The sequence below is a fragment of the Choloepus didactylus genome, chromosome 2 (assembly GCF_015220235.1).
Source record: "Choloepus didactylus isolate mChoDid1 chromosome 2, mChoDid1.pri, whole genome shotgun sequence".
Classification (NCBI taxonomy): domain Eukaryota; kingdom Metazoa; phylum Chordata; class Mammalia; order Pilosa; family Megalonychidae; genus Choloepus; species Choloepus didactylus.
This window is the reverse complement of record NC_051308.1, coordinates 40,870,442-40,875,485: the sequence shown is the minus strand read 5'-3', so window position 1 is coordinate 40,875,485 and position 5,044 is coordinate 40,870,442. Positions and strand designations below refer to the sequence as shown.

The 5,044-nt window shown below is 39.6% G+C and overlaps 1 non-coding gene across 1 annotated transcript; it reads left to right on the top strand.

Moving 5' to 3' along the window:
* The first annotated feature begins 287 nt into the window (after nucleotides 1-287).
* Nucleotides 288-393, top strand: LOC119528287. Its single transcript, XR_005215604.1, has one exon. It is a non-coding gene; the product is annotated as a U6 spliceosomal RNA (small nuclear RNA).
* The last annotated feature ends 4,651 nt before the right edge of the window (nucleotides 394-5,044 follow it).

The following is a 5,044-nucleotide window of genomic DNA, read 5'->3' as shown; positions in this document are numbered from 1 at the left end:
TATCATGATCAGCAGTCTCTCCCTGCCTGCTCCCATTCCATTCTCTTTATCCTTCATAGGCATCCCTCTCTCCTGCCCCTCTAATTCTCATGCATATCTAATCCCATCATGGTGCCTGTTTCTCTGAGGAACCAAACTGACACACTGATATGCTCATAGATTGGAAGACTGAATATTGTTAAGATGTCAGTCCTCTCCAAAACAATCAATGGATTCAGTGCAATATGAGTCAAAATCCAGCAATCTATTATTGTAAAGTTAACAATGATGATTCTAAAATATATAGAGTGTTCACTTCAGCAGCACATATACTAAATTGAAATGATATACAGAAGATTAGGATGGCCTCTACACAAGGATGACATGCAAATTCATGAAGCATTCTGTATTTTTACTTTGTTTTCTATGTATAGGCACAATAAATTTAAATAAATAAATAAATAAATAATAATATATATATAGAGAGAGAGAAATGCAAAGGACTTAGAATAGGTAAAACAGTTATAAAAATATAACAAAGTTGACGATGCATACAGCTTGTGCTGGTTTGAATCTATTATGTCCCCCACAAGAACCATGTTCTTTTAATCCAGTCTTGCAGGTGCAGACTTATTATGGGTGGGATCTTTTGGTTAGGTTGTTTCCATGGAGATGTGTCTCACCCAGCCGTAGGTGAGACCACTTGATTAGATTATTTCCATGGAGGTGTGACCCCACCCATTCAAGTTGGGTCTTGATTAGTTCACTGGAGCACTTCAAGAGAAAACACTCAGTGACATTTTGGAGGTAGCCATTGAAACCAGACGTTTGGAGATACTAAGCTAAGAGATGAAGCCCACTCCTTGTCCTGGAGTAGCTAAGTGAGAATCCCAGACTCTTAAAGAGGCCACTGGAATCAAGAGCTGAAAGCAATGCAAGTTGGGAGCACAGGACCAGCAGATAACAGTTACATGCCTTCCCAGCTAACAGAGGTGTTCCAGACGCCATCAGCCTTTCTTCATTGAAGGCAGCCTCTTGTTGATGCCTTAGTTTGGACACTTTTATGGCCTTAGAACTGTAAATTTGTGACATAATAAATCCCCTTTATAGAAGTCAACCCATTTCTTGTATTTTGCATTTCAGTAGCCTTAGCAAACTGGAACACTGCCTGATTTCAGGACTTCCTAAAAAACTACAGTAATCAAGCAGTGAGGTATTAATATAAGGGTAGGCACATAGATCAATGGAACAGAAGAGAGCTCAAAAATAGTCACACATATATATCATCAGTTGATTTTCATCAAAGTTTCTAAGGTAATTCATTGGTTGAAGGATACTATTTTCATCAAATGATTCTGGAAAAAACTGGATATTAATACAGAATAAAATGAACCTCAATTCCGACCTTATAACATACAAAAAAGAAACCTGAAATTAATCAGAAACCATAAAATCAAAGCTATAGAAGTTCTCAAATAAAACTTACTACATTGATATAGCCAAAGATTTTTTAGATGGGAATCAAAAAGCACAAAACATGAAGGAAAAATAATAGACATACTGGAATTTGTCAAATTAAAAACTTTGATTCTTCAAAAGATTGTTAAGCATGTGAGGCAAAAATAAAAGGCAGGCCACAGACTGGAAAATATATTTGCAATACAAATATCAGAAAAAGGAATATGTATCAGAATATATAATACACCCTTAAAATCCATGATAATAAGACAGACAACCCAATTAAACACCCAGAAAAGAGTTCAATAAACAGTTCATAAATGCTTTCCAATTATGATGCTCAACATCTTTAGTTGTCAAGGAAATACAAACTAAAACGTCAATGAGCTACCATAATACAGTCATTAAAATGGCTAAAATAAAAAAGACTGACTAAATTAAGTACTGGTGAGGATGCAGAGCAAATGGAATTTTTTTTAGCATTGCTGGTAGGAATATAAAATGGTATAATAACTTTTTTTGAAGGTTTGGCAGTTTCTTAAAAAGTTAAACATACACTGTATCAGACTTAGAAATCCCACTTCTAGGTATTTACCCAAAAGAAATGTATACAAAACTAAAAAGATTTGTACATGAATGTTCATAGAGAATTTATTCATAATAGGCGAGAACTAAAACAACCAAATAAACTAAAACAACCCAAATGTCTATTAAAGTATAAACAAATTGTGTTATATCCATTCAGTAGAGTTCAATGGGATACTATTCAGCAATAAAAACATTGTGCTGAGTGAAAGAATCCAGACACAAAAGAGAGCATACAGTATGATTACATTTACATGACATTACAGTATCAGGAAAGCTAATCTATACTGAGAAAAATCAGGTCAGGCAGGGGAGACTGACTGATTGTAAAAGTGCATGAAGGAACTTTCTGGGATAAGAGAAATTTTATATATCTTGAGTGGAGTGATGGCTACATGGCTGTATATATTTGCCAAAACTCATTTTACTACATGGGAGCATTTTATTGTATATAAAAAACATTTCAATAAAGTTGTAAAGCATAATAAAAACAATTACATCTCTGTCAAGATTCTCCACAGTCTTGCCCTCCTTCTAGCCCACCCTAGCTAGATGATATTATTTCCCAGTACTCTTACAGTATACATTCTTTTTTCAGACAATTCTATTAATGACACTAATAGACCAAGCTTATTACCACCTTTATACATTCATTCATGCTGTTCACCCAAAATTTGATATTTCCCTAAATTTTCTCATCTTCTTTTTAGGTATCCAAATACTTCCTGTTTTCCAAGTTACCACAAGTACTGTTTAATTCATGAAGCTTCCCCTGAGAACTCCAGTTCTCATTCTTTTCCTCAGCATCTTAATTCCAACAATACTTGCAGCCTATGTGAGGCACACAATAAAACATTTATGTGTATTATGCTGGTTACTAATGTTGTCTTCATGTGATTTTAGGGGTGCAGAACCCAGATACCCCTTCAGGACTGAAGCACTCATTCCCCCAGCACTGGTGATGTTGGTGGCTGACATGTCTCAGCTGAGCCCATCTCTGGGACTTGCCCTTGGCTGAAGAAGGCTGCCATACTGGAGGGCAAGTCCCTTTCTAGAGAAGGTCTCCCTCCAATGACTGGTTAATCTGTGGATATAAAGGCCTGGCACATTCAGCCTAATATGGGACAACACCGCATGGCCATCCCAGTTCTAGAGTTGCCCTTGGGATTTTTTGGCTGAGATCTACATTACAACACATCACAGTGTAATCTCTCCATCTGCTGGATCCTCTTTCCCTCACCCCTTCACTCATGTTGACTTCAAAGAGTCTCCCTAATAAATTTCCTGCTCACTCATCTGCATCTCAGATTCTTCTCCCAGGGAATCCAAAAGGGGACATTAATTGTGTTTTTCAATGCAGACGATAAACAAGTTGAGGGCAGGGAACTATAATTACATAGCTTCCAGATCCCTTACAATTATAGTAAGACCCCAATGAACATTTATTAACAGTGTCCTGAGCAAGGAGTGCATCAGCTGGGTATCCTCTGGGTCAGGAGTGATGTCTAGGACAATGAATGCTTCAGGAGATTCTCTAGAGCCCTGTGTTTCCCTCTGGTCTATGATCCACCCACAGGAAGTACTGCTCTGGACAAAAGAATGTGTCATACCTCTGGCTGAGCTGTCCCCCACCTGACTTTATTCTTGTGGGTCATACCATCCCTTTAGACACTTGAGCCAATATGAGGAAAGACTAGGGTGGCAAGGATCAAAATCAGCAACTGTCATTACAAGGTAGTTTTGCTTCACCACTTTAGCTCTAATTTTTCTCTCCTACTACACTACTAAATTGGCTTAACTTTGTTCCATTTTATGTCTTTCTCTTTTATGGGGACTTTATGGCATCAAATAGATTAAAAGTATTTTTAGCATTCTCTTATGCACATTCACACATAAAAACATGCACGCATACACTTGTATAGGTTCCAAACACAGTGGGCACTTCCTAAATGCCATATTTCTGAACATGCTTGCCAAGGTGACACCAGAAGCATGAATATGATAGGAGATCCAGGATTCTCCAGGAACACTTTACACATGAGCCTCATGCTTTGCATAATCAGAGGGATATGCTCATTTCTTCACTGGGAATAGCATGTTGTTTCCCTACTCTTGAGCATTTGTTGGAAAATTGGAACTATGGTATCCCAAAGCAAACAGTAAAAACTTCACACATTTCCAATAATAGAATATTCCTATTGATAGAAAGGGTTTGACCTGGGAGTGGGGAGAACAGAGACAACAGCTTTTATTCATATATTTGACTAGTTAAAATAGTTTTTAATTTTTCTTTATTTTAGACTTCCTTTATTATTTATTTTTAGCCATATGCATACATTGTTTGGATAATTTATTAAACATTGAAAAGTTACAATTTGGGGAAGATGCCCAGGACTGCAGTTTCAGGGTGTGACCAGCCATAGAGGGACTCCTACAGTACATGGTGGGTGAGGGATGGGGGAGTTTGTTCAGCCAGGACCACCTACCTGGGTGGCAGCAGTGAGAGAGCTGCTGGAAAAGGGAGTGAGAAGCAGCTCTCCACTCCTGCGCATCCACATTGGCAGTTAGCTGAGGAGGTGATCCTCCACAGCCAGATGGCCAGGAGCTCCCGTGAGGGAACCCAGGAGGCAGCATTTACTCTCCCCCCATGGAAGTCCGGGGTATACAATGGCAAGAAGCAGAGATAGGCTAGGGAGCCATGTGGAAGCATCAGGAGCCCCTCCACACCCTAAAGGCTCACAGGTGCATGGCAGGCAGGGAGCAGGGCACATTTGAGCTGGAGGGTGCCCTTGAGTGGACTCCCTGCTGCACTGCCAGGGACCACATTGCACCCCCAGGGCAGGCAGTCCCCAGTGCGCTTGGAGAACTGGTGCAGTGATTGGATCCCCACCCAGTTTGGACTCCGCTCAGTGCACCAGAGAAGTTTGAGGAAGGCTGGCTTGAGAGTAAGAGGCAGTTCAAGAGTGCCACCTGCTGGCAAGTCATGGAAACTGTACTCCAGGAAGCCGTAGCTCTGCCAAAT